The sequence below is a fragment of the Octodon degus genome, unplaced genomic scaffold (genome assembly GCF_000260255.1).
Source record: "Octodon degus isolate 3935 unplaced genomic scaffold, OctDeg1.0 scaffold00036, whole genome shotgun sequence".
NCBI lineage: Eukaryota > Metazoa > Chordata > Mammalia > Rodentia > Octodontidae > Octodon > Octodon degus.
In genome coordinates, this window is record NW_004524612.1 from 13,318,746 (window position 1) to 13,340,849 (window position 22,104).

At 49.7% G+C, this 22,104-nt stretch overlaps 1 protein-coding gene across 7 annotated transcripts in view; it reads left to right on the plus strand.

Moving 5' to 3' along the window:
- Ptk2b (protein tyrosine kinase 2 beta) overlaps positions 1-22,104 on the plus strand; it is a 129,166-nt gene that overhangs the window by 46,181 nt on the left and 60,881 nt on the right. Inside the window, exon 1 of one of the 7 annotated variants that reach the window (XM_023714724.1) lies at positions 6,987-7,042. The exons of 4 other annotated variants lie outside the window; for them this stretch is intronic. The gene's annotated coding sequence lies outside the window, so the exon portion shown is untranslated. Of the gene's footprint in view, positions 1-6,986; positions 7,086-7,106; positions 7,251-22,104 lie in introns of those variants that run through there. 2 more of the 7 variants (XM_023714726.1, XM_023714725.1) reach the window with 2 other exon arrangements.

Genomic DNA, 22,104 nt, shown 5'->3' on the forward strand with positions numbered 1-22,104 from the left:
GGATTAAGGGGTGTGGTACTAAATCAGTCCACTGTTTGGAATTAGCATAGTACTGAATGTGGTTAATAGGCGGGCCCACCCTGGGTGTGGCTAGCACCATCCAAAAGGTTTGTAGCCTGGATGAGATAAAGGGGAAGTGAGGCTTGCTTTGCTGCTGCAGCTTGCTGTGCATTGCCTTCTGCTTGCCCCACCATGAACCTTTCTCCTGTGCGATGCCACTCTGCTTTTGAAGCAGCTGATAGTTCACCCCTATCAACTGTGAGCTAACATAATTCTTGGCTCCTTTAAGTTCAAGTGACTGTTATTTTGTCTCAGCAATAAAATGTGTGATCAGGACAGCCAGTCAGTGAGGTAGCTAGATCTAAATGGGCTAACAAAACAGGTGCTCTGGTATGAAGGGAAATGTGTGCGTTCAGAGTTGTATCTGAATTCACGCATCCATTCATTCACTTACGTATCCATCCATTTCATGCACTGGGTGGGTATGGCTTGCTTGTGGATAGCTTGCCAGCTGCCACAGGATGGTGAGAAGGTCACTAGAGGGTGGTGCTTGGGCCCTGGCTTCCAGCTTGTAGAAAAGGGGGAATCCACTTACGTTCTTCGTGAGCTACCCAGCCTCTGGTGTTATGGTATAGCTGCACAAGACAGATGATGACAACTTCCCATATTTTAGTGCATTTCTGTTGTGTTGTATTGGTCATGCCCTGCCTTTGCCTTTTCCCTCACGTTTGTCCGACACTAGGCTGTTTTTTCATTATTTCCCCCTCTCTCCCCCACGTCTATTATTTTAACACATAAAGTCTAACAGTGGGCTTCGTGACCCTATGACCCTAATCTTTCTGCTCTCATTGCCTATGAGTGATACTGTGAGCTTCTTTTTAATATTGTCACTCCTCCACTAGGATTACATGAGTTGCTATTTGGCCTCACTTATGCGAGGCGAATTCTTTTTCTTTTTCTTTTTTTTTTTTTTTTTTTTTTTTTTTTTTTTTTTGTATCTTAGGGAAGGGTCTACAGGATGTTCAGAGTCTCACTACTCAGACTGGACTCATAGTGATCCACCTGCTTACAGCCTTCCAAGAGCTGGGATTACAGGCACGTGCCACCACACCCAGTCTTAATTGCCCTCTCAGGGCACCCTAGGGGGCGGGGCTAGCAGGCAGGCCCAGGGATCGAACCCCTGACCCCTGGCCCCTGGCCCGGTTTGTGGGTGCTTTAATCTGCTGAGCTATTTGGCCAGCCCTCATGAGGCAAATTCTAAACCATTCTATTAACTCCAGCTCTTGGCTTCCTAGTCCAGGGGCCGGCTACCCCTTGCTCAGGGCTGGCTGCGGCTGTGTGAGCTGTCGCTGTGAGCGGGGCGCAGGGTGCGCTCCTCATGTGCTTTTGACTGTGGAAATGCCCTCCAGACTTCTGCCTCTTTCTGACTGAACCATACGTCACCATTTCCTACTACTTAGGAGTAGAGTGGCCCAGGATTGGCCTTTTAATTTTTCTCTTTCTTTTCATAGCTGGGCCCAGCTAGAAGTCAAGTTTCTTCATGTCCTGAGGGTACATCTTGTGCGCATCTCTGATTAGGCAGCTGTTCATTCTCAGCACTGCATCCCTGTCTCACGAGGCCTTGATGGCTGATAACACCACTCTTCATGAACATCTGTTCCCTGGTTCCTGAGCTGATCTGTGACACCGTGTGGCCTCCCCATTCACCTCTTTGAACTTGAGTCATTGTAGTGCTGTCCCTTGTTGCCTTGCTCCCACTTGGGTGTGGTGAAGTAGCAGGTGGTCAGGCATCAAGGAGATTAGACCTTAAGGGATGGCGAGAGCTGGCAGGACTTCCCCTGGCCTGATGCCCCCAAACACTGAGCTACCCAGCACTACCACGTATGCTGGGACTGAAAACAAGAAGGATGTGAAAGACCTCTCCGCGGAACATTGAACCTGGTGTGTTTTGATGCGTAGGATGGGTGTGGGGCCCCAGCACTGCATCTGTCTTGCCCTCTGGGTTTAGATGTACAGATTTCTTCTTCTAGGTAATAGCAAGAGGAAGGACCCTCAGTTACTTTTTTTTTTTTTTTTTTTTGGCAGTACCGGGGAGCACACTGGCAGGAGCTTATGCCGCTGAGCTATATCCCCAGCCCGCCTCAGTTACTTTTTAAATGAAATTTTTTGACCTGGTACACTCGCCCCAGGAGGATGGGGACGAACCCCTCCACACTGAGCTACACCCTCAAACCCCATTTGGGAAGGGGGTGGCAAAAGGAAGGGTGCCTGGGATTTGGCTTTTTCAAGGTAAAAGGATCCAGGGATGGGAGAAGTACAGCACAACTGTATCTGATTCAGGCTGGAACCAGGGGTGGATGGGTCAGGCTTATGGCCACCCGACTTGGTGGAATTGGGAGGTTGTACTCAGGGAGTCCAAAGGGCCCTTCTATCTCTGGTATCTGAAGAGCCCCTAGGGGTGTTGGGTGCTACCGAGTTCAGCCCCTATATGCCCAGTGGTGCTGTCCCTGGGTCTCTGGGCCCAGATGGACCTGGCTGGGTCCTCTTAGCTCCCTGCTTATCCCCCCCTCCCTTGGGAATTTTTCTTGTCTTTAAATTCATCTCTGTGGTACCCCTGGCCAGGGCAGCCCACAGTGATGCGATGTAGGGAGCCACTGAGTGCTCATGTTCTGCTGTCCTGGCTGGAAGATCTGCGTGATGGGAAGGGCAGTCTGGGTCCTACCAAGAGCGATGGGTATGAATGGCTGACTAGTCCCCCAATGGCCTTCCTAATCCAGGTCTGGATCCAAACCTGGATTATTTTGCCCGAGTCCCAGGCAAAGCCAGGAGCCTGCACTTCGGGCATCTCCCTCTCCCCTCCCTTCTCCCACTCTCCCTGGGGCCAAGCTGCTGCGCTCTCCTCTTCCAAGGTGTGACTCACAGGGCACTCCCTGTCAGCATGGCAGGTACGTGTCATTTCTGCACTCTGGGGAGATCCAGACAAGAGCATCCACCCTGCCTGCCCTACTCCCCCAGCCTGACTGGAAACGGATGGACCGTTGCATGTGCTTAGCAATCAGGTGTGGGTGACACCTGGCAGAGTCTCCTGTGTGCTTGATGAGAAGCGCAGGAGGGATGGAGACCAGGACAGGCCACCTCATCCTGCTTTCTGCACGCTGTCCCTGTTGCCCTTCTTTTCCTGCCACTGCGCACCCTGTGGCAAGCCAACACCCCCTTCTCCCTCCCCCAGCAGTGTTCATTCCTCCACTGACGCTTCTCTGGCACCCTCTGACCTTGCCCTAAGCCCCTTTGCAGCAGCCTGCCCCTACTGGAGAGCAAGGGGACCCCACGCCCCCAATCCATGCTGGCCCTCTCTTAGTGGAACTTGGGCCAAAGCAGGGTGAGACAGCATCAGTGTGCCTCAGAAAGACATCCTATAGGAGCTCTTGAGCCCCTGGGTGGAAGTGAGGTCCATTAAGCGCAGCAGTGTCTCCGTTCTGTGGGACCACAGACACCCAAGAGTGGGTGGGAGCTTCTATGACCCCAGTGCCATAGGCAGGTCCTCCTGAGACTGCATTGACTCCTTCCCCGCTCACCTTGGAAAATGCAAAAGGCTTGATAAGTGTCACTGGCCAAATGTCCTTATTAGGGTAGGGTCTAGGACTTGGGCCAGCTCCTTCTGTCCAACCCCAAACCACTACTGTAGTCTTGGGCCAGCTCCCACCAGACACAAAGGCTTAGGAGAGGTGCTGATGAGGGTGAGGGCCCTGAAGACAGTCTCGCAAGAACTCTTGGAAGGCAGAGTCTGTAGACGGAAAAACCCTGGAAGAGCAATTGAGATATTTTTTAACACAAAAGTCAGGAGGTAGCAGTAAATTGTGTCTCACCACATGTGCGTCTCCCAGGCCAACTCCAGATGTCACAGAAAAGTGCCTCTGGACTGACTACAAAGGGAGGCTTTGTAATTATTAGAGCTCAGAGCAGGCTGTAAAACGGTGAGGTAGTGAGTCCCTTGTCACTAAACGAATACAAGCAGAAAGTAGCCAAGTGGGAAAGGCTGCACAGGCTGAAGTGTGGTCCACGTGACCTCTGACAGCTCTGATTGGAGCCTGCAGGTGTCTAGCCTGGCCCTTTCTTAGAACTACACATGCAATTTTTCCCACCACAGGCAAGGCCAAGCCCAAGTGCCACGCAACCTGTGTCTAGGGTGGCCCATGTGACCATGTTTGCCTAAAGCCCCAGAAATGTCTGCCCTGTGCTGGGCTGGTACAGCCACTTGGCATTTCAAGATGTGTATGTGAATTCTCACTGGTCCTTTCACCGCCCACAGGCCTGTGGGTCACAGTGACTCTCCCTTGTGCTGCAGCAGAGGAGGAAGTAAAGACACAACCACTGCAGGGCTAAGATTAGAGAGCCAGGTCACCTGCTCCCAGCATACTTGAGCACACAGAACAGCCACTGCCTGGGCTCTGTGTGCTGCCAAAGAGTCCTGGAGCCTGGTGTTCTGCCTGTGTCCCGCGAATCTCCAGCCTGGTATTAAGTCCTCACTACAGCTCCAAAACAGCTACATTAGCATCCTCCATGTACAAGGGAGGGAACCAGGCCAGAACAGTTGGCCGCACGCTTGTGCCATGGCTGGAAATTGACAGGTGTGTGACCAACCCCCGGGGCTGTCTGTCCATACTGCCCACGCACCTGAAGAGCATATCCCAGGGGCTTGTCGCTCTGGGTGAATGATGGCTGCTTCTAAATAGTACAGGCCTTGTGCTAAGTGCAATGGGGGAAAAACTGTCTCATCCTATTCTCAGTTTCCAAGAAACCTGTATTCTCCAAAAGTAGAGACAGGTTAAGATGTACCACAAAGAGAGAAAGAGCTTGGCTTACCGTGGGGCAAGAGGCAAAGCTTCAGGACAGAGGTGGCGGTGGAGGTGGGCTGCAGGCAGTGGCCGTGGGCAAGCCAAGATGGAGCATGGGGCAGGCAGATGCCGCATTCAGTCCTGGAGGGACCAAGCATAACTGAGCCACGAATTTACCAGCTATTAGGAAGCAGGCATTGTTGCCATTCCTGCTTTTCCCCACCCTCCCATAAATGGCCCCAGCCCCAAACAGAACCCTGCAGCCCAGCCTCCTTACCCACTGGAATGATTCCTCCCTTTGGCTACACAAGATTGTAGGCAGCATCTGCTCTTCCAATTGGCTGTTGATCCCATGGATCCACCTTGGGACATCTCCCTTCATCTGTCCCTCCTTTTTCCTTAGTGTTGCTTCCTGGGCCAGACTGTTTTTGCCATCATTTATGTGTTTGCCCCCCAGGGTCTTCTCCTGCATAGCCACCCCATGCCTGGAGTCACCTTTATAATCCAGCACTTGTGGCTGAGTGCCTCCTCTGCCCTGGCCTTTCCAGTCATCTTATCTATGCCCACTCAGAGTCCCACTGGCAGTCCTTCCTCCTCTGCACAGACCTGTCCATCCTCAAAGGCTTTGTCACTTGTGTGGCTCCCGTGTGCGATTTCCTTTGTCCCCCTCCTACCTTCACTTCGCTGTGTTATGTGCTATCATGTGGTGAGATGTCCTCCCACTCACTCCACAGAAGTTTCTGGATCATCTCTTCCTGGCCTTTGCATTCTCTGTCTTGTCTGCCCACTGGGCAGGTACTCTGGGCTGTCACTGTAGTGAGCATCTCAGCCTCAGGACAGCTCAGGGACAAAGCAAGCACCGCTTTCACGCTAGCGTCCTGTTCTTCTCTACCTGTGAAGAAGTCCTATAGGTTTCCTTGAGAGACGCTACAGTGTAGGGGTTAAAGGCAGAGCCATTTCCTGGCTCTGTGATATTGAAAAAGTTAATCTCCCTTGCCTCCATTTCCCTATATATAACATAGCAGAAGAATAATAGTACCAACCTCTGTGCTTTGCTTTTAGAAGTTGATGTGTTAATATTTGTCACTGGCACATTAAAAGTACCCCAGGGTGGCAAGCACAAGGGCCTGAGTTCAATCCCTGGTTCCGCCAAAATAAAGTAAAAAAATATGAGCTTCTCAAAAAAGTACCCCAGGGCCGGAGGATGGCTCAGTGGAATAAGCACTTCCTGGCAAACAAAAGGGCCTGAGTTCAATCACCAGTTCCACAAAAAAAAAAAGTACCCCATAAATATTTATTATCTGAAGGTTACCATTACTAATAGCCTGTGGCCCTCCTAGAAGCCAAAAGCATCACCTAATAAGAAGGCTTGTGATGACCCTGGTGATGGAGACCACCAAGGCAGCCTTGGTAATTTATCTTCTTGCTACAAAGCTGATCCTCAGAAGATACAGATGGGAGATAAGACAGTGAGTGACTGGTTACTCCCATGGCAGTCCCAAGTGTCTTTTTCCCTCTGCCAAACCATGGTCCCGTTGGGTTTCTATATTAAGTAGGTCAATGACTGGCCCAATATTCTAATTCCTGAGATCCACCATGATCCATAGGAATTCTGAAGCCCAAAGAGGCAAATCATGGTCCTTTAGTTGGACTGAGACAGTCACAGCCTAGATGATCTCAGGAGCCTCCACCCCATGCCTGATCCATGAATTAGCTGAGTTTCCCTCCCGCCCACTCTCAACACCTTCCACTGCCTGGCTCTCTCACCCTGTGTTGGTCCGGGCTTCCCCTTAGATCAGGCCTTTTGACAATTTGCCAGTTCCCAGATAGTTATGTTTTCTGATATTCTAGTTTATCCCTCAACTTGTAGACCTGGGTGCTCATGGTCTTTACCCAAATCGAGTTGAGAAAGTCTTTCCACCGGCCTGATCCTGGTCTGTTTCAGTTTTACAGGACCCCAGGCCATGGTGAGAGTGGGCATTGGGGTACGGCAATTACTTCTAACTCCCTGAGTTCTCCCTTGCTGCCTAACCTCTCATATGAAGACAGGTATTTCCTGAGTAGGCTCTGGGGCCGGGTTAGTCTTTGCAATATGCAAATTTCTTATGACCAAGCCTTATCACCCAGAGGGCAGGAAGTCTCTGAGCAACTTCCGAGAACGCAGAATAGAGGCTGGGAGAGGGCCGGTCCTGAGCCTCTGGTTCCAGGTATGTCCTGGGTCATCTGCCACAGTGCTTCTGTGTCTCCGTGGTGAGAAGGTGGCTCTGCTGAGTGGGGGAGAGGTGTGAACAGCAGGGAACAGTGAGCCCAGGAAACAGAACGGGGAGGAGCGATCCGACGGGCCGTGGCAGGCTGCCCCCAGCCTTGCCTGGCGTGTGCACCCTGTGTGGAGAGGCAGCGAGAGCTGAAAACAAGGTTTGTAAAGTTCTAGCAAGCTCTGGGGCTCTTCCATTTCCGAAGGTTCTCTGGATTAAAAAAGAAGAAAAAGAAATGCCAAAAGAGGGCAGCAAATATTGAGATGTATTTTAGCTGAGTGCAGGAATGGACTTATTTGGAAGCAGCGCCAGGGGCCATCTGTCCTGGGAGGCATGAGCCTCAGGCTCTCTGGCTCTGAGAGTGGCCCAGCCTTGCCCGAGAGACTCTCTAGTTGGCATAGGAGGCAGCTGGAGGCCAGGCCTTCTGGGAAGGTTGATAAGAAGTTTAGAACAGAGCATACTATTCAGGGAGGCCCTTTGGGCCTGCCCCAGGACTGAGCAGCTAGGTATGCAGGTGTCTGGGCCTGCCCCGCTGTCCCCTTTGGCCACATACCTGTCTCAGCAGAAAGATAGATAGGCCGCAGGTCCCAGGAAGAAGACTGCCCCTCTGAGTCACCTGGAGTCAGTGCCCTGTAAGTCCTTGTCCCTGAGGAAGCTCCTGCCAGTGGTTCTTTGGCTCCTCTTGGGGCCCTGCAGTATAGCGTGCTGTGGCATCAGGCCCAGCCAAGCCTTCTCTGGGTATGGGATTGGCCTCTCTAGGGACTGGTTCCCAGCTGCAAGGAGCCTGAGACCCTCCTTTCCCTGTGCTGGGGGTGAGGAAGGAGGATGTAGGGTGCAGGAAGGGACAGCTGTGTCCCTAGACACACCATTTTCTGCTTCTCTTCAATGGACAAGGACTCCCATCTGATCAAACTTCAATCAGCCCCAACCCCAAGCCTCTTCAGGCCCAGGTCCATTCACCCCCGGCCCACCCATTGTTGCCTCACCAAAGGTCTCCTAGTTGCCATCCCTTCTCCAATTCCCTCTCCCTGCCCTAGGCTGTGAATCCCAGCTATGACTTGTACCTGGAGTTGAGTCCGGTCTCTTCCCCCCACTGCAGAACTCTTGGCTCCTTGGCAGTAAGTCATTCAGAAAAGAATCCTGCCTGTTTAATGCCACCTGACCTCTCTCTGGGCACCTACACTGTGCCACATGCCCATGCACTATCAGCCCAGATGCACAGCATGCCCTCTGGTTCCATTGGGTCATCTCTTAACTCTGCTTTTTCGTGGTAACGCTGTTCAGAAAGGACACCAAGGTCCAGGAAGAAGGAAGCCACCCATCCCATGGGAAGGACAGAGGGCCATACTCTGCTCCCTGGAGCCCTGGAAAGAGGGCGCCATGACTTCCTTGGGCTGGAGGGAAGAGGAGGGGCAGCAGGCAGGAAGGGAAAGCCCCGAGAGGGTCCCCTTCTCCGGCCACTTAGTGCTCCCACTCTGGGAATGGCTGTTCCAAGCTTGGCTTGTTCTCTGTCATTAGAGGCGTTTCTGAGCACAGCTATTTTGGAGCTGCAGCTGGTTGCTTCTTAGAATAAACAGAGCTGTGGCATGGGGATAAAAGAGGAAAGGCGCCTCATCTCTGCTTTCGCTTGTCCCCATGCTTGCCAACCCCTACTTCCTCTCCTGCAGGGCCTTGCGCTAAGACCACTTCTTCACAGCCTGTGGCCCATAGCGCTGCTCCCTCCACCCTGGAGTCACACAGGGCTTTCCCAGAGGCCTGTAGGGGCTCCTCTGTGGCCAGGCCCTGTGCTGAGCCAGGAGGAGCTCCGGCATTCTGACCTTAAAAAGCTCAATGTCAAGTAATACAACCCTTATCTGAAATGCTTAGGGTCACAAGTTTGGAGGCATGTACATTTGCAGGCATATAATGTGATACTTTGAGACTGAGACCCTGGTGTGAAATTGAAGCTTCTTTATGTTTCATACACACATTATACACACAACCTGAAATGATTGCATGCACTATTTCTAGTGTGTCTGCGTTTTCAGTGGCCTCTCGTGCCGGGCCAGAAGTGAAGCGTCCTACTTGTGGTCTTGTGTCAGTGATCCAGACGTTTCAGATTTTAGAGCATTTCAGATTTTGGAGTTTTGGATTAGGGATGCTTGACTGTATTACAGATTTAAGTCAAGGAAGGTAAGAGTGGATCCCCCTCTTCCAGCTTAGATGGGACCACTAAGAGCCTCACTGATGACCTGCTCCATCCGGGCTCTCGGGGCTCTTGGGAGGGTCGTGCCCACTTCCACTCATGCCAGTCCTGTGTCCGCTGCCTCCTCCTAACTTGACCATGGGGATGCAGTGCAGAGCAGAGTGCAAAGAAGTTGGGCACAGTGCCTGAAAACCTTCCTACCCAGGTCAGCAGCTGTTAGCGTCATCTTACTTGCCCTGTGGTCTCGCTTCTCAGTCAGGTATCAGACCTGCAGGACTCCTCTGATACCTAAAAACAATTCTGAGAAAAGAAGGCGATCTGGGCCTCCTGTGGTGGATTTCCCCACTTGGTTTTGTCTTATTTATAAAGGTGAAACCATGGTTAGGCTCCCAAATTAGTCTTTAGAAACCTCAGTAGACAGCTCAGCTTCAGAGCTGTCAGTCCAGGGCTGGGCTGGGCCTTGCTGCACTGTGAAGGGGTGGCATTTGGGGCATTCCCAATGGCCCAGACAGTTGGAGCCATGAATGTCTGGGTCACACCTCAGAGGAGGACCTGGCCCTTCTGTGCTCACCGGGAGGGGACTTAGGGTAAAGTGTGAGTTTGGCCCTGAACTGGACCCTGCGGTGTGTCTTGGTTCTGTTAGCTCATAGCCCTGTGACCTTGGGCTCCGTCTGCAATGTGAGGTCAACAGCACGGCTCTCAGAGAACAGCTCGTTCCTCTAGTCGTGTCTTGTGGGTTGGGCATTTTTGAACACCGAGTACTGTCCAGGAGCGGGCTCCCTGCCTGGGAAGGGCCAACCCTGTCCCTGTCTCACATACGCAAGCATCCCAAGATGCACAGGTGTCCTCCTGAGGGGCAGCATGCTATGAAAATATCCACATGCAGTGTGTGTAACACCACACTGGTCACGTAGAAGTGTCCCATAAATGCCACGTTTCCTTGAAAATAAGACCTAACTGGACAATGATCAGCTTTGCAAAGTAGGGGCCACCAATGCCAGCCCCAGTTGGCTAGGTCTTATTTTGGGGGGAAAGAGGGTGGTAGTTATTATTACATTCCACACTAGTGATATGGTGTGAGTGAACAAGAGATTCAGAAAAAGAAGTTTTCATCTGATAAAAATCTTCAACTTCTTTCTTAGCTCTTTTGCTTCAGAGAAATGTAGTATTTAAATTTTCCCTGAGGACCAATGGGATGTGTAAAGAGATTTATTGTAAAGAATTGTACCGTGATTGTAAAAGCAGCTACATCCCCAGATTCACAACTAGCAAGCTGGAGCCCCAGGAGACCTGATGGCATAAACTCTACTCTGAAAACTGATGGGCTTATGAGCCAGGGAGAACGAATGATTGTTTGCTTTTTTTTTTTTTTTTAAAGAAAAACAATTTCAAAACAAGTACTAGAATAATAATAGTTAACATATTGTATATTGGTATCTTCAGTAGTTACTCAGAGTCCAAGATATAGGTATGAAATACTGTACAAACAGTTTGCTACTGAAAAGAGGAAAAAAAAAACCCAAGTGTCCCATTTGGAGGGCTCTGAGGCAGGGGAACCATCTCTTGCCCTTCAGTCTTCGCATCTTCAGCGGATGAGACGAGCCCCCCCTCCACTGGCAAAGGCAGTATACTTTCCTTGTTCTAGCACATGTTGCAGATGTCATCCAGACACCCCTTCAGAGAGACGTAAAGTTTGACTAAACGTCTGGGCTGTGCATCGTCCAGCCAAGTAGTCATAATCATTATGGGAAACAATGGCCAGAGCTGCTGTAGCTGACGAGGCCTGTAGAGAACAACTGAAGCTGCTGTTGGGCAGGGGAAGCAACCTATCCTAGAGAAAAGTGACCCTGACTATGCCGGGGACAGGGGGCACAAACCACTGGGGCTTGATCCAGTCCAAAGACCCGTTTACTGTGAGTCTATGTCATGCTTTGTAAACTTGCGCCAACATTTACAAATTCAAGGGTTCATATGAAAAGTCTGAATTTCCAGCTTCTTAAGCAAGACTGGAAGTCGTCGTGTGAGCACAGGCGTCACCGCCAGCTATACTGAGCCTGGGCTGCCCCCTTCCACAGTGCTTCCCTGCTCTCAGCAGAGCCTGGGCTGTCACAGCAAAGGGGCAGTGAGGCAAGTGGCCCCTCTTAGCTTGCCGTGTTCTGTGCCATTTAAAAACTAGAGTGATCAAGGAGACTAGGAGTAGTAGTAGACTAGAGTGATCATGAGACTAGTAGTTAGTCTTATGCAAGGTGGCTGTCTTTCCCTCTCCTTCAGGCTTAAAGCAGGAGAGACCCTGAAAAATGGGCCTAGGAATGGAATCTTCCAGAGCCACAGAATTGTGAAAATCACCCTGCACCCATTCTGAGCACAGTGAGAGAACTAGGAGTGTAGGTGGGAGAAGAAAAACCTCCAGGGAACCCAGAGCTGCTGCCTTGAAAGGGCTGAAGGGATGTCACATGAGAAGCGATGGTGCCCCTTGTGCAGGGCCCCTGAGGGGGACGTCCACCAGAGACCACCAGCCAGGAGCAGGCAGGCTTGAGGAGAGCTCCTGGCAGGTAGAGAGGCCTGGGGGCTGAGGCCGAGGAGCAGTAAGGGTGGAGGCTGCTCAGTCAGGGCTTCTAGACCTCTCTCACTCGTACATAGACCCTGGCAATTGTGCCCAGCACGAAGAGATAGGCAGAAAAGGATCTGGACTGCCCCCTTTAAGCTAAGAGGTTCAGAACATGGTAGTGTTGAGCACGCCTGGGATTTGCTTTAGCCAGATGCATTAGACACCCACAATGGGAAAGGAGTTTATACTCACAGATCCCTAGAAATAGGAGCCCCTCTGGCCATGTGGGCCACATAGGGAAGCAGCCAGCACATGAAGCCTTTATGTAGTTTCTATGGGAAGGGACAGGGGAGGTAGGGTAAGTAGGTGTAGGACTGGCTGATGTGAATAATTCCAGCAGGTTCTGTGAGCCGGGGCTCTCTAGGGTCTGGAGCCTGGCCCTGGGGTGCTTCGAGCAGGTAGATGGTGGCCCAGAGTATGACAAAATCCCGTAGGAGGTGGTAGGGAGTATAGGGTCTGGATTGGCTGGTTTGCATAAAAAGGCAAGATATTAGGAATTGCGTGACTCCAAAATAGTGTCCTCTCCAGGGTTGGAAAGGGCCAGGTGTCAAAGCACCAAATACAAAATTAGAAACGTGGTTATTATAAGACCTCACCTATGCGCTGTTTCGCTGGGCACCCAGGGAGTGGGGCAGTGCTGGGCTAGGGTTTGTCCATGTTTTCCTCTAAGCCTGAGGTACTATCAGTGATCCAGAAGCCTCCTGAGAGTCCAGCTTTTCTCTTGCTTTGAAGATGGGAACCAGAATTGAGCCACTTTGAACCAAGTTAATGGTTAATGGAAGAGAAGAAGCTTGGTGGTTTCTTACCACTCTGCGAGGGTGGAAGGTGCAGGATGGAATAGGCATGCTGTCCATGAGCACTCAGAAGGCGTGGACTCAGCAGTGCCCCCTGCCTACAGCATCCATGGCTCCCTGGCGCAGGACGAAGATGAGGACAGTGGTCCAATCCCGACCAGACCCGAGAGACTGTCCTGATTCAAGCCCAGCCCATCCTGGGCACACAGGGAACTCACAGAACCCAAGTTCTTAGAACCGGGATGTAGCGTGGGATGAGGAGACCCCATCCAGTCCCAGCCTTGCCCTAACCTAGATGTTGAGCAGCAGGCTTTCCCTTCATCAGCCTTCCAGTTGTCGTCCATTCAGTCACACTGAGCTGTGTCATCTCTCTTGTTAAAGATCCTGTGTCCCATCACTCATTCCAATGGAAGGTCTAAGGTAGCCATATGTTTCTAATAGGATCCCTAAAGATCCCAAGTTCTGGACACCATCAAACTGGATGATCTCTGGGACTACTTCCAACCCTAAATCCTATATGTTCTGAATTCTTCCAGCCAGGTGTATGTGAGTAAATTATTATCATCCGCCCACAAAGTCAGTAGAGGTGCACTAGCACCTGAACCTCATGGGCCTCTAGGTAGGGCAGGGCAGAGCCCAAGCCTGTGGGCTGTGAGTGGCCCCCACCCACTGGCATTCCCCTCAGTGGGCCCTTCTTCTCCAGTGATGCACTGGTGAACCCCAATGTACATTTAAGAAGTAAGTACACTGTGTCTGCTCGCATCTGGCTCTATGTTCTATCCACATGACCTGTGTGCTCCCAGAAGGGCTGTGAGCTGCCGTGGTGAGCAGGGCAGCCTGTGTTCTGGGTTCCTCTGTCCCCTCACCTGGCACACAGCCATGCAATCAGACACTTGACAAATGACGGCAGCGTTGACAGCTGAGAATAGAACCAGTGGGAGGTTAGTCTGCTTAGCCAATGTAGTGGGGCTGCAGGGGGTTGTGGCTGCATCTGGGCTCAAGGATGAGCAGGGGCCAGAGTTCATAGTGACTGAGTATCAGACATCATCCATGTGTGTGGGCCGCAAGGCCGCAGAGAAGGTACAGGGGCCTGTGACCTTCAGTGCTTTTTGCACCCTTAAATTTAAAAACACCAGGCCTACACTTAGGGCAGAGGGCCTTTAGGACATGGTCAGGCTGGGCAGATCTGGGCAGGACCACCAGGCTTGGCTGTTCTTTGCTCCTCCTTAAAGTAGCTTTCTGAAGCTTCTGCCTACCATTGCTCGTGTCAGCAGATTTCATCCTGATTCTTAGGGGCTTCTAAAATGTGTGAGCAGCGGATGATCCCGGCATGGAATAATCTGCAAACCTCCCCAAGCCCTCACATGACACAGCCGCTGACACAGCTCACTGGGAATGAGTGGGTGACCCTTGGTAGGCTGATCCAGAGAGAGAAAATCCACTGCCCAACATCTGGTTCAAGCGAGGCTGGACCTGTGTTCAGAACAGAGACTGGTTGTGCAAAACCAACGTGAAGAGTGTGAAACTCTCCTCTGGTGGCTCCAGTGGCAGAACTGGCACTTGTGAGCAGAAGTTGTAGAAAACTTAACTCACAGTGGTGCAGAAAATGATCCAGAAATACACGGACGCGTTGTTGACAGTAAGATGAATTCCTGTGACCAAAACGTTTATGCACATCTTGAAAGAACCTAAAGAAGTCAAAGGATCCGTGCTCAGGATCTATACGCAGTGTAAACTAGAGTATTTATAGTTTACAAATATGTGCCTTATATACCTTACTTTGTTCATCTTAGCAGTGGTGGGCAAGCGTACTTGTTCAGGAGGAGCCCGGGTTTGTCCCAGTGTTCTCACGTGGCCAGCTCAAACCTGAGGTGTGCTTATTCCAAGGTCAAAACGGTGGCAACTTTGCTTTCTCCTCTGGCTGAGCTTGCCAGGACTCCTGTAGCCCAGCTTCAGCTTCTCACTGGGTGTAGGTCTTAACCCATTGTAGGCCAGCGCCTTCTGCCTGAACAGGGTCCAACATCACCTCCAGTGAGAAGAGAAGGAGGAGGAGGAGGAGGAGGAGGAGGAGGAGGAGGAGCAAGTGCTCTGTGAACTGTCCTATGTGCTGTACATGAGGGGACAGTGTTTCTACCCATGCTTCCATTAAGATGGACAGCTGTGTATGGACAGGAGGGTCCACTGACTCATTCCAGAAGGAGACTTTCCCATGGTAGGCACGGCCAGATCAGAGAGATGCTGAGTGCTAGTGGAGGATATTCTGGAAAACACAGATGTTGTCCTCTTACTTTTATGTCTGTGATTATCCACATAGTCAGCCCTGAGGGGTGACCTGGACCCCAGAAGCCAGCACAGGATTTATTCAGGAAGTGAGTCTCCTGAAGTTCCCAGGACCTGCGGTCACACTTCAACAGAGGGTCCCCCGGCAATGAAGAGCTCAATTTTGTGTCTTTGGAAGTCACTTAGCATCTCGGGCTTCAGTTTCCTCATCCATAAAACAAAGGAGTAAAAACAAATCATATGGAACCCTAGTAGCTCTGGTGCATAGCACAGGGAGTTTATAATCATAATTATTATTTCCCTGTACCAACATCCCCAGCATCTTATCTTGTATCTTTTTCTTTGCTTCACAACTGCTTCCTATCTATTTCCTCAGCTCTCTGAGCTCTCCCTCCACAAGCAAGGACTATCCCTGTGGCCTATGGTCTCAGCTCCCAGGGGACACTTTGGGGACGCATCGAACCTGCCTGAGTGGCTTCTCCCTGGGCTATTGGAAGCCAGGGCCCTTGAAGGGTGTTTGGGCCTTCTGCAAATGCTGAAGAATTTTGGATCAAACAATGATGCAGTAAGCACTTCAGCAACCTGCCTATCATTTTTTTTTTTTTTTTTAGAATATTCACTCTCTAAATGCCAACAGAAAAGTGCTTCTTCCTACCTGATCCCCTCACTTTTTAGATGGGAAAAACTGAGGTCCAGAAGGATGCAGTGTTTCACCCAAGTTACCTGAGTATGGTTCTGGGCTGTCAGTTGGATGTGATTAGAAAGAATGCAAATCTTATTGCTGTTATGACTGTGTGTGTGTGGGGGGTGTTTGTATGTGTTGTGCACACTGTGTGTGTGTATGTGTGTGTGGTGTATGTGTTGTGCAGTGTGTGTGTGTGTGTGTGTGTGTGTGTGTTTGACCCAACCCCACCGTGCCGTGGTCTCCGCTCTGTTCTTTCTCCCTCCAACCTCAAACCTGCCATGAGCTGTGGAGAAGTGGGTTTCTGGTATCCTTTCTGACTTCCTGTGTTCTTTGGAAACCTTAGTGAAAGAGAGCTGGAGGAAGAGAGCGCTTGGGGCCTTTGTACCACACAGAGGCCTCCAGCCGACATGCGAGCAGCCAGACTCAGACAAAGCACAGGATTCTGACCACCTCCTCCCAGTGTGCTCATAGAGAATGGAAGGTTTGGGGGCTGGAAGCAGAGTGAGGGACCTACCTTATTTTCAGGTTTTGGTCAAATGTATCTAAAAACATGGCCAAAGTGATCCTTTAAAATGTCATCTCTGAACATAAGCCAAGAGTAAAAGACAAAACCGTTTCCTCTACTGTTGCATTCTTAATGCCTCTTTTTTTTTTTTTTGTTTCTGCTCATTATATGACTCAGTTATAACCCTGGTAACACGTTTGTATAGCACTATGTGTATTATCTGTGGAGCTTTCATATTACTTTAATTGAATATGCCTCAGTAGTCTGACTATTAATTACTTTTTAGGACAGATAAGACTTAATTTATTGAGTGTGAGGCTGCTCCCCAGCACAGAGATGAACAGTCTTGCGCTGTCGGTCGATGTGCTTGCTCGCTGGTTTTCAAGGGTGCACTGCTGAGCCTTTTGACCCCCAAACTCCCATTCGCAGGTCCTTGCCCCTGCGGCTCTGGCCACGGGGACGCTGTGGGTCTGTATTTTGCTGCCCTGTTCTAAGTCCAGATCCATGCCCTTCTACAAGCCTAAGTGTCACTTTGCTGCTGTTCGCACCAGGACATTCCCAATGGGTTTTTCCAGGGTCTTTCATTGCAGTTTCTAACCAGGAAGAAAACGCTTGCTGCCACATGTGCTATGTTCAGGGGCTTCCTGGTCAGGAGAAGGGCTGCACGGTGGGAATTTCTGGGTCTTCAGCCAGCCTCTCCTCACATTGATCTCTCATAACTAGGGGTTTAGAAGGCCAGAGTTCCCCTAAATTTCCTGAGCTTTCACTATTTGAAACCACCCATTTTCTTCTCTTCCTGCTCATTTCCCAATAGAGGGCTTGGGTAACCAGAAATCACTCAAATAGGAACCGCCATAGTACTCTAAAAATAAGGTGCCCAGAAAAGGCCTGCCTTTGAGAATTGTAACCCGCCGGGGTCTTTCACAATGCCAGGCACCGGGGGCAGATGCCCTCCCAGGAGGCCTGTGCCTGGGATGGGGGCACCCTGGTTGCAACTGAGAGGCCGTGACCTTTCTTCTCTCAGTCAGTTCTCAGAGTGAGCTGAGGGCCAAGCTGGTGGCTCCTCGCCTTGCCTGGCCAGGCGGCAGAGTCACCTAGGAGGTCAGGGTAGGAAATGGGGAGATGTGTTAGCCAAAGGAGACAAAGCCTTAGGGATCGAATGTGCTGTGACTAACCATACTGTAGTGCATGCTTGATATTTGCAGAGACTGGATCTCTTGTGTTCTCCCCACATACAAATGGTAACTGTGTGAAGATATGACTATGTTAATGAGCTTCACTGTAATTATCAGATCAACATATAATATCCACGTCAAGATATTATGCTATATACTTATAAGTATATACAGTTCAGATCAGAGTTAAAAACAGTTGAAGTCGGGCATGGTGGTACACACCTGTAGTCCTAGCTACTTGGGAGGCTGAGGCAGGAAGGCTTATCCCAGGACCTGAAGTCAGCTAGGGAGCATAGCAAAACTTCAACTAATGTGCAGTACATTAACTGGGGTACTGTTTAAAAGTACAGATGGCTAGGCCGCAGCCCTCAGTTCTGGGCAGGGATAGAACTGAAACACAGGGGGTTCATACCCAACTTCCCAGAATGTAGATATGGAAAGAGTGAAGAACCCATGGTTATTTGAGGTTATGTTTCATTGAACAGGAACTTCTCTCCCCATTAGAATCCAGGCCCCAGAGGCTGCTACCCCGGTGTGTCTCTGGGCCAAGGCCCAGCCTTTGACCTTCTGCCAGGCTGGCCATTACTGCAGGGTGTGGTGGCAAAGAGCACAGCCTGAGGTCCCCTCTGAGTCCTTTCCAATCATAGTTCTGCCCTCAGCTTGCCCTGTGACCTTTGGGAGTCACTTGTCCCATGCATGAGATGAAGAGGACAGTCCCCGGCTTTGAGGTTGTTATCAGGAGAGAAGCAAGTGCCAGTCCCGTGTGAGGCTTGTATTCCTTTGCAAAACTGAGATCTCAGTCATGTGGAGGGCTGGAGGAGGGGAAGGGTGGCTGCTCAGGGTATCAGGCTAGGGTGGGAGCTAAAGCCACCGAGTGCCACAGAACTGCATGGCCCTGCCACACACACTGCACTCCAGGAAGCTGTTTTGAGGGAGGCTCCTGTGGCGCAGGGATATTTTTGTGAGGTTTTTTTTTTTTTTTTTTTTTTTTTTTTACCAGATTTCACTGACATGCCTCTATACATGTTCAGCGCGGAGCCTGACTGTGAATAGGATCCAGAAATTTAAGTGAAAGGCTCCTACTTGTTCTCTAGCCTAGCTTTGTGGTAAGTGTGGCCTCTCTCTGTGGGCTCCACGGGGGATGCAAAGAATCACATTGTAAAGAAAAGGAACTAGAGGCAGATGCATAGGAAGAGGGGCCAGCTTTGAACTGTGGGACAGATTGTACCCATTTTTAAGTATATTTAACCGTATAACAGTAAACCGTATAACTTGAGCTCTTTTAACTGAACGCAATTCTAAATATAGATGTATTTTTATGTATAGTTATAATCAGTATGTAAATTCTATTCTCTGTCGGTTAACATTTTATAAAATCATTTCATGCACTACTAGCAATCTTTTTTTTTTTTTTTTAGTTCTTATATTTTGATCGCCGTTTATCCTTACCAGTATTGCTTAATTTGGCTCTGAGCTCGTCTGTCATCATTTTATTCAGACTTTAATTATTTCACTATGATAAGCAGTACAGTTGTGAACATCTTCGGGCAAAGATCCGTGTCTCTCACCTTAGATGTTTGGAATGTTTCCCTCAGTGGGGGGACTGGGCCAGTGCTGTTCCATATTTAACTGGCTTGCTCTTCAGAAAACCAGTTCTGGGGCAGGGAGATGGCTCAGTAGAATAAGCGCTTGCTCGGCAAGCGCCAGGGCCTGAGTTTAATCCCCAGTTCCACCAAAAAAAATGAAAGGAAAACCAGTTGTGAGTCCATTGGCAACTGTGCCAGTTTCATCACCAGCCCACGAACATACAATTTGATTCTTTCGCTCTCTGTCTCGTGCCTTGTGCAGTGGGTTTGTGGTGTTTCCTTAAAGTTGTTTTTTCTTCTTCTTTTTTTTTTTTTTTTGTATTTTAGGGAAGGGTGTACAGGATGTTCGGGGCTTCCCTACCAGATCAGACTCCTAGTGATCCGCCTGTTTACAGCCTCCCAAGAGCTGGGATTACAGCCGCACACGCCCAGTCTCAATTGCCATCTCAGTGCACCCCGGGGGCAGGGCCAGCATGGCAGGTCTGGAGATCAAACCCCGGCCCCAGCACCCACTTGCAGGCGCTTTAATCTGTTGAGCTATTTGGCCTTCCCATTAGCATTTTTTAACTGATGTTTTTCTGCGTATTTCTGATTTTTGTGTTTGCTCGATAGAAACTCTAAGGTGTAGTTTTTTCCCAGTTCTCGCCAAGACGAAGGTTGAAGCCTCCCAAGTACAGACGGGGAGGCATTGCCGCACTCAGTGGTTTTGGTATCTGTTTGCACACAGCAAATTTTGAGTGCATACTTTGCAGAGAGTGGCAGATCGGAAGGCTGGCAGGTGGAAAAGCCTGTTCAGGGGGACTTTTTGTTGTTGTTATTTCTAAGCTGGAGTTGGATGAGGAAGAGGACACCTGTGCTGTTAGAACTGTGTTTGTATTTTCTAGATTTAAAAAAGCCGCTTGAGTTTTCCTCAGTTGCCACTTTATGGTGTTCATTAAGTGTGTTGTGTGAGACACATGAAAAATCCCCTCTATTGATCACTGTTACACTTGTTACAGTGTAGAAAGCCCATATTCCTTTCAGGGCTGCATTCCTAGACACTGACCACCTCAGATCAGTCAAGTTTGTGTCCAAGCAGGATTCCAGCACCGTGTTGGACAGCAGCCTCTATGTGAGCTGGCCCTGGCAGAGATGAAGCCCACAGGGATGGGCTCACCGACAGGACTTAGGCTGCGTGTGGGTTGTGGTTATTGGGTTAAGATGAGAAATCTGAGTTCTGGTCCTGCCTCTGTCACTTAAGCAATGGCACCCTGAGTGAGCTGGCTCTGTCACTTTTCATCATTTTCAAACTGGGAGGGAGTCTGCCTTGGGTGGCATTGGCAAGCCATCAGTCCTGCAAAGACCAGATACTGATCCCATAAGTAGTACATTCAGCCTTTTCTGTGTGTGGGCTCTTTGTTCCTGGATTCAACTATGGATTGTAAATATTTGAAAAAGAATTGTGCCTATAGTGAGCCATAAGTAGAGACATTTCTTCTTTGTCTTGCTGTTATTTCCTAGGTAATAGAATAAAATACATATTTATAGAACACTAATTGTATAGGTGTAAACCATCTCAAGGCTATGCAAAGTATTTGGGAGGTGCAAGGTTTGGTGGCCCACATATGTAATCACAGCTCTCAGGAGGCTGAAGCAGGAAGATTGCTGTAAATTCAAGGCCAGTGTGGATTGCATAATGAGTTCAAGCCCCACTTGAATTACAGAGTGAGAGTCTCTCTCTCTCTTACTCTCTCTCTCTCCCTCCCTCCCTCCCTCCCTCCCTCCACCGTCTCTCTCTTTTTGCTATACAGGGATCAGACTTGGGACCTTGCGCTTGGCAGGCAGGTACTTATGCTGCTGAGCTATCTCTCCAGTCCAAGACCCTATCAGTACATGGGAGGATGTGCTTAGGTTAGATGCAAATACTGTGCCATTTTAATATAGGGTCGCTTCCTTGGATTCTGGTATCAATTCCCTGCGAGTATCAAGGAACCACAAAGATCCACATTCCTCTGCCTGTTGCATTTTTTTTTAAATCTTAACTTGAATAAGGAATTGGATTCTACTTTACATGGAAGCCCTGTAACTGCTTGAAACCAGGATCCATCCTGCATCCCCAAGGCCCCACCTCTCCCTTTGATTTTAGGGTTCTTCCCCCTGGGTCAGTGTCCCCAGTTTCCAGGCTTTAACTCCCTCACCCTGGAGCCCAGACTCTTAAGCTTGGTCCCCCAACTGAGCAGTGCTAGGTTGTGATCCCATGTACACAGGGCCCGGGTGAATTGCTGCTCTTCTTTTAGAGGTTTTTCTAGAAACTTCAACATTGTATTGATGTTTTACAGGAACCATAGCAAAGTGGCTAACAGTTTACAGTTAGCTTTAACCCTAGTTTTAAATCCACGTTGTTTCTAAACCACATCTTCCTCACCTCAGACTGGGGAAGGCTTATTTCTGATCTTTAAGAAGAATATCACGTTATTCCTATTTCACAAATTGCATTTTGTTAAACTTGATTGTCTCATTAGTGTGTGAGGAATTTAGGACTTCTTTTGGATATCCTGTTAACGTCCTATGCTCTCCCAATCCAGTGCTCAACTGGTTGCTTGTGTTTGGTGACCACGAATTCCTTGATACCAAATTAAGATGTGGACACGCAACAATTAAAGCAACAGTCTGCCCTCTAGGTTAATATAGACATTTGGTCAGAGTCTTTGGGAGAAATCATCTGACAGCTATAAATTATCCTGCATATCCTGCTCGTTATACTCTCAAGAAAATGGGGAAGAATTCAGAGCCCCAACGAAGCATTGATTCATCACGGTACTAAATTTCCCTACCCAAAAACCAACTTTGCATCCCACCCAGACAGCGAACTGAGAAGTGCAGGGCTTGGAGATTAGCACGGAAGACTAAGACAGGGTTAAAGTGGAGAAAGCCCAAGAGAGTTTCCTTTGGAGTTAGAGATGACAAAGAATGTGATTTTGAAAGAGACAGCTTTCCTCCCCAAAGGAGGCCAGAGAGTGCTAAGAACCTGTTGGAGAAGGGACCGTCCAAAGAGTCCATGCTTGTTTCAGCTTGTACCTGGGAGTCTTGCAGTGCTGGGACACTGCAGGCACCGGGTGGGCATCAGAGCTCAGAGGCTGGCCAGTGGCCAGTGATCCTAAATTCTGCCTTCTGCACAGGGTCTTTCATTGTCCCAGCAGTGACAGACTGGAACCCA